The sequence below is a fragment of the Mesocricetus auratus genome, unplaced genomic scaffold (assembly GCF_017639785.1).
Source record: "Mesocricetus auratus isolate SY011 unplaced genomic scaffold, BCM_Maur_2.0 Super-Scaffold_100066, whole genome shotgun sequence".
In the NCBI taxonomy this organism is placed as follows: Eukaryota; Metazoa; Chordata; class Mammalia; order Rodentia; family Cricetidae; genus Mesocricetus; species Mesocricetus auratus.
Genome location: NW_024429235.1, coordinates 415192 through 426488, shown reverse-complemented (window position 1 = coordinate 426488; position 11297 = coordinate 415192). Strand labels below are relative to the sequence as shown.

General features: G+C 43.4%; 1 long non-coding RNA gene across 1 annotated transcript; it reads left to right on the top strand.

The window, feature by feature from the left end:
• Positions 1-9698: 9698 nt before the first annotated feature.
• LOC121136367 lies at positions 9699-10858 on the top strand. Its single transcript, XR_005873465.1, has 2 exons — positions 9699-10228; positions 10705-10858. It is a non-coding gene; the product is annotated as an uncharacterized LOC121136367 (long non-coding RNA).
• The last annotated feature ends 439 nt before the right edge of the window (positions 10859-11297 follow it).

Below are 11297 nucleotides of genomic sequence, written 5' to 3'. Positions count from 1 at the left end.
GACCAGACATGATGCTCGAAGCATTGTAAAAGCCTGTTCTTCTTGTATCACCTTCTTTCATCCCCCTCATGTAGGCGTTAACCCCCGAGGCCTACGACCAAATACCTTGTGGCAAATGGATGCCACTCATGTTCCAGAATTTGGCCGTGACAAATATCTTCATGTCTCAGTGGATACCTATTCGGGTGTCATTTTTGCCACCCCTCTGGCAGGGGAAAAGTCCACCCTTGATATGCATGTGGCCCCCTTAGGGGAGAATAGAAGTTTTATGGAAGAGGGTTCCCTATGTTTTACTTTGGAAATAAACCCGGGATCATGCATTGCTCTAAGAAAGCAGGGTTTGGCATGGTTCCACCAGGATCAAGACTTTACTTTGGTTTCCCAGGAGAGAAGGAATTGGCAATTTGGGCCAGGGAATCAGTCGTCCCCTTTTCAGTTTAGCAATTATTCTTATACCCAAAAGGCCCTTTGGTTCAATGGCACCTTTGTGTCCTTCCCCAATGTTTCGGAAAGCGAGTCTCTGCCTGTCCAGCCACGACTTGCTCCACACTGCTGGGGCTCCCTTAAGGAAGGAGAACTTTGGCCTTGGACAGACTGTCAGTCTCACATTGTCGCCTGGGCGGATAGCGTACATAGATTCACCTTTTCGCCTGATATGCAGGGACCAGCCCCTCATAGGTTCTCGTTTACCATGGGTTTTTTTATGCAGGCGGATGTTATGATTCCCTATGATAAATGGTTACTTTGTGGTGTATATGGTAGCTGTTCAGATATCTCCCCTTTTGTATTGTTGGGAGGGGGGGAGGCAGGATATAGTAAGTTTAGTTGTGTGTATAATCTGACTGAAAGAGAGGTAGCAAGTAAGGCAGGGAGAGGGATGGTGCTGGGGTTTATGCAAGTTAATGGTACTGGAGGATGCACCAAAAGGTTGGAAGATGTTGTAAACGTTACGACTTATAAAGCTGCCCCAGTATGCCTTCATCCACCATTTTTGTTTATTTTAAGTAATTCTTCTTTTACCAATTGCTCTAATGAGACTTGCTCATTATCACAATGCTGGAACACGGCTAAATACACTCGAGCCTTGGTAGCACGGGTCCCTCGTTGGGTCCCTGTGCCAGTAGAGGCCCCTAGTACGATGACGTTATTTCGTCACAAGAGGGACTTCGGTGTCACGGCTTTGGTGGTGGTCACAATGTCAGCCATAGCGGTCTCTGCCACTACGGCGGCCATTGCCATGACTACTGCTGTTCAAACAGGCGAGACACTTAATCGGTTGTCCACCGCTGTGGCCTCAGCCCTAGAAAAACAAACCACCATGGATGCTCATATTAAAGGTGGATTAATGGTGATCAACCAAAGAATAGATTTGGTACAAGAGCAGGTGGATATTCTTTGGCAGCTGGCCCAATTGGGCTGCGAATGGAAGTTGGACGCCCTGTGCATTACCAGTGTTCAATATGAAAATTTTACTAGGGCTGCCAATTTGTCTCGCTCTTTGTCCTTGTATCTTGCAGGAAATTGGTCTGAGGATTTTGATGCCACCCTGGAAGACCTCAGGCATGCTATAGTCCTAATTAATTCAACGCGTGTGGATCTCAGCTTGGCGAAGGGACTACAGTCCTGGATCTCCTCTGCCCTCTCCCTGTTCAAGGAGTGGGTGGGGGTAGGGATGTTTTTTGCATGCTGCATAGGAGGGTGCGTACTGTGCCTTTGGTTGACCTGCCACCTGCGGACTCAGGTGTCCCGTGATAAGGCAGTAGTGCTGCAGGCACTGGCTGCTCTTGAGAAAGGGAACTCCCCCCAAGTATGGTTGTCCGCTCTCAGGAGCCACTAGCCAAGCACGGCCTTTGCACCCTCATGGGATATTTGCCCATTGCACTGAGGAAGGCGTGCTGGCCCCTTCATAGCATTGCCTTTGCACCTCCAAGGGCTTGATCCCATTGCAATGGAGAAGGAATGCTATGAGGTGTTTTTGGCCTCCCTTGATCGGTCCACACATCATGAGGTGAAGACCTGATCGGGAATAAGACCTGACTTGGCCCTGAAGGAAACAAGAAGGGGGAACTGCAGGGAGCCATGAGTTGTGGCCGCCATTCCAAGATGGCACTGGGCCCCTGCAGGGCTGGAGTAAACAACTCCATATAGGGTCATAACCAGAGTCACCAGCTCGAGCATGCTCAGTGTCTTCAGCTTGCTGGGCCAATCAGGGAGCCTGAGGTGGCTGCCAGGGGTGCTCGACCAATAGGACAGTTGCACGCTGCCTCAGCTCCTATATAAGCAGCTGCAGTCTTTGTTCTGGGTCCCTTGCTTCCTGCTCTCCCTTCAACCAAGAGGCTCCAATAAAGCGTGATTTGGGAAGAATCCTTGTCTGGTGGTAGTCTTTCCTGCTGGTCAGGGAGTACTCCACAGTTCTCCTCTTCCACCATGTGTGTTCTAGGGATAGAACTCAGGACTTCAGGGACAGGGACCAGTGGCTTCACCTGCTGAGCCATTGCTGACTCTGTAACACACTTCTAAGTTAGTGAATGCTCACTCTTTAGACATACTGTTATCATATCATACACAAACTGTAACCACAAGTTTTGTTTGCATTGGCAATCAACAACAAAAACTCCACATGAATTGAGTAGGGCCCAGCCATGACAAGTTCAATAAAGGACTGAGTTTCAGATTACCCTAAGTCAAAACCTGGTTCCAGAAAAGATCACAAACTGAAATCAGTCAGACACCACACTTGAATAAACTACCAAAGTGGAAATTATAAAACTTCTAAAGGAAATCCCTGATATTCCAGCCATAGATGATAGGGACCCCTGATATCCCATAGTCCTGCATACACCCCTATCCCCTTTCACCTAGATGTCATAGACAAATGTCAGTCAATCATGTGTCCTGATCCTTAGAAATCCCTCATCCCAAACTCTGTTATTATAAAATCCCTGCCACATCTGACTTGAGGCTCTCTGATCATAACAATGCATTGGACACACAGAGATATTTCAAACTCAAATAAAGGCTATTTGAATTAACAGACAGGATTCAGTCTCCTTGATGGTTTTGGGAGACTCCACAATCTGGACATAACCTGATTTAAGGTATTATTTATTTCTCTGGTTTTGCTGGCTAATTTTATATCAACATGATAAAAGCTGTGGTCATCAGAGAAAATGGGGACTTAATGCAGAAAATGATTCTCTAACATTGGGCTACACGCAAAATATAGGGCATTTTCTTACACAGTAAGTAGGGAGGACACAGCCCATTGTCAGTGCAGTCAACCCTGGGCTGGTTTTCTTGGGTTCTATAAGAATGCAGGTGATGGGCTGGAGAGATGGCTCAGAGGTTAAGAGCACTGACTGCTCTTCCAGAGGTCCTGAGTTCAATTCCCAGCAACCACATGGTGGCTCACAACCATCTGTAATGAGATCTGGTGCCCTCTTCTGGTCTGCAGACATACATGGAGGAAGGATGTTGTATTCATAATAAATAAATAAATCTTTAAAAAAAAAAAGAATGCAGGTTGAGCCAGTCATAGAGAACAAGCCAGTAAGCAACACCCTCCATGATTTCTGCTTCAGTGCTGACTCCTGACTCCTGCTCTGTTTGAGCTTCTCTCCTCACTGCTTTTGATGCATGATTAGATGGTGTGGGGCCCACAACATCTTAAGCACACAGGTACCATGACAGGCTTAATAAAAAACAGCCAAGAGTAGGCATGAGTTTCAATTTACTGTCAGCCAGCAATGGGATCCAGGAAAAATCATAAGCTGACACCACCCAGGGAAGGGGCAGTATCTAAGGGCAAAGGACCTGACATTGCAAACATTGAACCATTATAGATATGATCTTCAGATGTTCTGGAGCCCAGCACCCACCTGTTTGCTTTTACCAATTCCTCCCTAGGCAAATGTCAGTCCATCATTCATGCTCAAGCTTGAATGTCCCCCTCACCCCAACCACTGTTTGATAAAAATCTTAACCAGCCCGGCTTGGAGATCTCTGATTGTACCACTGCATGGGACACATGGAGGACCCAAGCTTGACCTTGAATCTTGCATAAAGTCTCTATGCTTTTGCTTATGGATTCAGTCTCCAGGGTGATCTTTCAGAGATTCCCACAGTCTGGGCATAACAATGGAACTGTGAGGGAAATAAACCCTTTCCTCCTCAAGTTCCTGATTTTGGCCAAGTTGTTTAATCACAGAAATAACTAAGACAGTGGTGGTCTGAATTGATAACTTCCAAATTCTGCCTTGAATTTTAAATTTCTCTTTAAAGCCCTTACAGTCATGGTCTATTTATCAGGCTATCCTCAAAGTTCCACAGACTTCCTGAGTTTTACTCATTGTGCTTCAATTAAAGGCATGGACCAAACTGTCCAGCTGGAAATACTGTTTTTATCCCTGTCCCATTTATGAATGCTTGAAAATCTTCTATTTTTTGGTTACTTAAAGAAGGTCATTTTACACAATCTTGTACATATAGCCTGGGTTACAAATGTGACAATTTTTTTGTGTAATATCACAGGTATGTCCCACCATGTGCATGCCTGAAACTTCCTTGGTGTTCTTCCCTAGACCATCCTGGATGATGTTTTCTAGACTTTTCTGGATGATGTCCCTATTTCTAGTGCTTAGAACTCACTGTGATTCTCAGTGCTCTCCAAGAGTGACCTGTAAGTCTTTGCAACATGTTTGTTTGTTTGCTTTTTCTGTGGTGCTAGGATACCTTTCCACTTGTCCATTCATCTCGTTTCACTTTCACTGTTTGAAGATCCCATGTTTATATAAGCATCTTAAGGAAAAAGCAGATAAGAGGGTCATGGATGGGCAGACACATGGGAAGAAGGGACAGAGGAAGAAGAGACTGCAATGACTTTGCACATGGCCAGGGAGTCAGGAATCATGGCATCATTCATTTGCAGGTGGAGTCCAGGTGTGCTCACCTCTCCTGGAGATCAAACTTTTCAAGCTCACAGTGAGCCGGGACAAGAGAAGCTCCTCACTATGTCATCCCCATGAGTATGTCCTCCTTGGAGCTGCACCCTACAGGCTGGAACAGAGAACAGGAGGAGGGAACAAGCAGTTTCCCTGAATATTTGCAGTGTTTTGTAATGCTGCAGGAGCTGAAATTCCCAGGCCTCCTTCAGTTAGGCCAGGAGCTAGAGGGGCCAGGACTTCCAGAGGCCCCAACTCCCATTGAGAGCCATAGAATGTCCCCACCTATGGGGACAGTGAAAGATGACTACAGAGGACTGAAGGGTGGAAAGGAGTTCTTCCCTGCACTTTCAATGATGAACAGATTGGAGTGGATGGGACTTTAGACTCTTCTTGTTTGGAGGCAAGGATTACAACTGTGTTCCTGAAGTTGGGACAATGAATGTCTGCCAAATATTCTAGAATTTGAAGGTTGCCCTCTGCCATATATCTGTCTCTCTTCCCTCCAAACTAACATGGACAATCATACTGTGTGCCTTTTACCTAGGTTCAGCACAAGGGGAGCAATAGGTTCTGGGCTTGGATTGGGGCTGCAGATTAGGATGGGCACCAGTGTCAGGTCATTACGGTATATAATTGGTGTCTCATTATTCAAATCTGACTCTCCTATGCCCCTCAAAACTGTCTTAGTGAAGGGCCTGGGCATCTTCTGGGAGCTAGATCCTGTAGCTGGAGCCTCTGGCAACTGATTGGCCAATGTGAGCAGCAGCAATTGGGGGATCGCTGGAGGAGCTGGAGTAGTGCTGGGCCATTCTGCTCTCCACTCCAGATAATCTCATCATGTAGAGGAAACTCTGTGTGCAACAGTGATGCCTGGGCAGCTGTAGACACACAGCACTCTGCCGTGTGACCTAGACCTGGTTGGCAGTAGAGGATTTGGGAGAAGGCTTCCCCAGGTCTAGACCAGGACTCTGTGCATCTGGATTCTGTTGTGTTCTTTTTGCTTCTCTCTGATCACTCCTTTTATGATGTGACATTTCTGACATTGCTCAAGATGGATGCTGGACCAGATCTTCCAGGAGGATTTCTCTGAGGAGGAGAATGTGTTACTAGGTGTGGTATACCTGACACCTTGGTCCCAGTTCATCTTCCTCATCCCAAAGGTGAGGCTGAAGATTCCCCACTCCTGCACTCCCAGATCCTTGCCTCAGTACCACCCTCATCCATCAGAATCTTACAGCTGTTCCTTTGGTGATCTTTGAATTCCGCCTTCTGCTGGATGAAGGTCAGCTCACTACAGCATATACCCAGATCTTTGGGCCCCATGCTGGTGATCAGTGCTTCCCCTTGTGACTCTGAAAAGACTGAGGTCCTCCTGAGCTGTCCTTGCCTCCTTGGATGGTGAGGTTGAGAGTCTTGATGTTTTCCAGGGCAGGTGTGACCATATCTATCTGCTGTGATCACCTTGGAGAAAACCTACTGGTCTTTTCCAATCTGGAATCTTTGCCCTCAAGGCCAACTTGGAGGCACCCCTATGAGTCTGTAGTCACTTACTTACAGGGAGCTGGGAGACTATAGTTGCCATGACCCATTATGATCACTTCTAGTCATATTCAAGAGCTTATTCCCTCTGTCACTGGGAGTTGGAGAGTTGAGGATAAGCTTTATATTCTGTCATCTTACTACACTACCTGCTTTGTAGATCCCTCTCCCTACATCTACTGCTTGCTAAGGGGTGGAGACTTAGGCAATGGTTCATTTGGTGGGAATAAGCCATTGAACCATTGCAAACCTGAGGCTCACTGCCAGGAGATGGAACCTGTGGAACCTGTAAGCCATGACTAATACCCTATGTGTACAGGGTGTGCTGTGTTTCTCATGTTTCAATTTGTCAATTCCCCTCCAACTATTTGCTGCTGTTGATCACTCTGGTATCCATTTCTCATTCCCTTTCATCCACTACACTCAGCTTTTATTTCAGGAAAGCACGTTTGGCATTATGTTGTACAATAGTTTATTTTATTATTGCAAAATCTTCCAAAAGAATGAAGGAAACACTTTTTGTCCAATTGTGGGCAAATAAGACTTAGCTGCACATGTATGTAATTACAGCTTCTGGGAGGCAGAGGATGGAAGATCATGAACGTGAGGGACATTGGTGGCAGCTGAGGACTCTCAAAGAGGCCCTGGTGTCTCAGTTGCATCATCCTTCCAATGTCTTTTGGATATGTTGTGATTCATGCAGCCAAGAATGGCCAGCACATCCTTGTTTACTCCTTGTCCTGTGGGAACACCAAGTGCCTACATGGTCCTCCTTCTCAGGCACAGTGTGAGCTGTGACTGAGTGAATGGCATCACATTTTCTGGGAGCCCAGATCAATGATAAACACCAGAGAGAACTGGCACAGGGATGGCTGTGAGTGGCATCTCCTCCATCTAGTGTGTACTCTGTTAGGTTGTGGTGGTATGGGCTGGAAGTGGTGCAGGTTATGAGGCTGGTTATATCACCCTGAGTGAAGTCTGCTTTTTTAGTCCATGGTGGCATGGGAGGAATGATAAAATGAGTTCGTTCTGATGTACATGTAACCAGAAAGGCAAGAGGATTCAGAGAAGAGCAATACCAAAGGACACTGGATTAGAACCCAGGGATCCCAAGAAGTCAGGGTCCAGCTGCCACCACCAACAATAGCATTGATCCCTCAACAGAAAAAATGAGTGTACTGGTGTTATATTATGAAATGCATACTTATATCTGTATATTCATACATAAAGTACAGTTAATTGCACATATGATTTCTTGGCTGACTCTTTGGTCCTTGACAAAAGGCAGTTGGTTCTTTTTCCCTGGGGAAGATCATCTCTTGCCTATGGGCTTGTTTATAGGATTTATACCATCTTGGTTTCACTTTCATGGATATCAGGAATTTCATCTTTTTTTAGGTTTTCCAGTTTTGTGAAATAAAGATTTAAAGTATGTCCTTATGATTCTCCCAATTTCCTCAGGATCTAATGTAAAGTCATCACTTTCATATAAATTAATAACTTAGATATTTTCTCTCATTTTAGTTGGCTACTTAGTCTAAGTGGCTGTCATTTAATTAATTTATTTGAGGAAACACATTGGCAATATATTTATTCTACCTTTGGTTATTCCTGTTGCTCTCTGCTTCTATCACATTGATTTTATTCCTCATTCTTGTATCCCTGAATTCAGACCTCTTATTTATTTATATATACAATATTGAACATTATTTTCATAGTGACATCTAGTGTGTAACAAAGTTATTAATAAGAAATCAGGCTGGACATTGATGGCACACACCTTTAATCCCAGCACTTGGGAGACAGAGGCAGGCAGATCTCTGTGAGTTGGAGATCTACAGAGTGAGTTCCAGTACAGCCTCCAAAACAATACAGAGCAACCCTGTCTTGAAAAACAAACAAACAAACAAAAAATAAATTACTCCAGTACCTTTCTGTAGTTATTCACTGCTTTGAAATTTCCTCTTAGAACTGCTTTCATTGTGCCCCTTATTTCAGACATGCTGTGTTTTCATTTTCAGTCTGTCTTTCTGTCTTGATGCACTCTTCACTCAGTACTGAGTTGTTTGGCTTCCATGAGTTTTTCTATTTCCTGTTGGTATTGTTGATATCCAGCTTTAATTCATGTGAAATTCGATAGAATTTAGGGTGTTATTTCCATTTTCTAATAACTTGGAGACTTGTTTATTTATTTATTTATTTATTTTTGTATTTATGAGACAGGGTTTCTCTGTATTGTTTTGGAAGCTCTCAGTCCAGCCTGGCCTCGAACTCAAAGAGATCTGCCTGCCTCTGCCTCCCGAGTGCTGGGGTTAAAGGCATGTGCCACCACGGCCCGGCTTGTTTATTCTTTATTATGGTGAATTTTTGAGAAATTTCCATGGATTGTTGGACATAAATTATTCTTAAGTATTTAGTGGTGATACTACGTAACTGTCTGTCACATCCATTTGACTTATGATTTTATCCATCTCCATTTTTCTCTATTTAGTTCATATCTGAAAGATCAACCTATTTGTGTGATTAGTATATTTAAGTCACCAGGTATTACTGTGTTAGATCAATGAATGATTTTTAGCTGTAGTACTATTTTGTTTACAAACATTGTTTTCCTGTTGTTTGGAGGCATGTTAAGAATTGTAAAATGTTCTTGTTGTATTTTAACTTTAATTATTATATACTGTCCTTCTCAACCCCTTCAGCCTTGCTTTTGCTTGGATTTTATTTTGTTATATAATATAAAAACAGCTATGCCTTCTACCTTCTTACATACATTGCCTTCTAATATTTTTTAATCCTTTTAAAGTTATCAATGAGTGAAATTAATGGTGAGGAATGAATCTTGGAGGCATCAGGAAAATGCATCATATTTTCTAATCCACTCTGTTTGTGTCATTTTTTTCTTCAAGAAATTTTTCTCTGTATACCAGCTTTGGCTGTCCTGGAACTCATAGAGGTCTACCTGTCTCTGCCTATGGAGTGCTGGGAATAAAGTTGTGTGCTACCAGCACCTGGCAGTCAGTGTCTTTTTATGAGAAAGTAACAACAATCCTTTTGATAGTTATTATTGGGCACTGTGTATTGATTTATGCTTTTTTGATGTTGTGGTGTGGTTTTTCACCCTATTTTGATGAACTATTACAGGAGTATTTATCAATTTTGTCCTATTGCATATAGTAATTCTTAGCTTCAGATTTAGATTTCCTCTTGTAGGCTAGATTTTCTTGACAAAAATTGGTTAAAGTTGATTTTATTGTGAAAAGTTTCTCTTCTTATGTTGATTTAAATCACATTTTGTTTGGTGTAGTGCTCTCTAAGTTGGCATCTGTGGTCTGTGGTAACTTGTAGAACATCCTCCCAGGCACCTCTATATTTCAGAGCATCTATTGTAAATCCCAACATTAGTCTAATGGGCCAGCCTTGGCATGTGTTGTGGTCTCTTTCCTTTGCAGGATTTAGGTCCTCCTGAGTTCTGGGAGTAAAGGAGTGTGCCACCAATGCCTGGCTCTTTCAATCATTTTTATAATTTATGTTTCTGCTTGGCTTAAAGTAAAAAATGCCCCTAAATGTCTCTGATTTACATTGTGATCATGTTTAAAAATCGATTTTTTTGTCTGAGCCTGCTTAGGAATAGGGAGACTACTACATGAATGTGTTTACACTCACTAAGTGAAATCCACATGCTTCTTTGCTTAGGAAAAGTGTTGTTTTGGAAACAATGACCAGGATCTCCATACCTCCTTCAGGTAAGAAATCTTTCTATATTCTTCTGCATAGGATGTTGTGATGGCTATTCTTGGTAGTCAAACTGACAGCTATAGGTATTAACTAAAACTCAAAGAGTTGGGTACACCTGTGCAGGATTTTTCCATAGTTTTTGAAATTAAAACCTCATATTTACTTGAGGTGACATCAATTTTCAGCTGCTTGATGGCTGCTGCTCACCTCTAACCCCAGCACTCAGGAGGCAGAAGCATTTTGATTTTCTGAGTTTCAGGCCAAAGTGGTCTGCAGAATGAGTTCCATGGAGGCATAGAAAACCCCTGTCTTGAAAATACCAAAACAAAATGAAACAAAAAAAAACAAAAACAAAACAAAAACCAAAGATTAAGATCCATCCTTAATCTGGATCAGACATTCTTGTGGCAGCCTACATATAGAAAGGATATTGTAGAAGGAAGCTCTCTCTTTCTCTGTCCTCATTCCTTTATCACAATTACAGCCACTTCCTTGAGCGTTTGGTGTATATTGAAGACCAGCTGAGATATTCAGCCCCATGATCAGAACAACTCCTGGATTCTTCAAATTTTTATGGGGAGGCAATCATTGCTGGACCATCTGGACCAACACCTAAGACATTCTAATAAATTCATTTCCACATATGTGTAGTGATTCATTCGACCAGTCCTGTTGTTGTAGAGAACCATGAATAAGGCTATTGTGACATTTTATACACATAGAAAGGACATATATATTTACCTGTTTGTCCTAGCCCTGGCTAACAAGTTCATTTCTTTATCAGAATTAGAACCTACTTCCTTGAGATTTTGGTGTGTATTGAAGAACTGTGGGAACACCAGACCTTGAGCAGAGACCCACTTCCCCTTCTGCCTGGGAGTAGGCAGCTGTAAGACAATGTTTACTAAAAGCAATACAATGCCTGGGGGCATTAAGTTCCTGGAAAAGGCCTGCCCGCAGAAACCACCCTGAGCTCGACCTTGTCCAGAGACTAACCGCCTCTTCTGCCACGCCCAGATCAGTTTCTGGGGTCAGAGCAGAACCAGCCAGGGGAGAGGAGAGAGCAGAAGCTTCTCT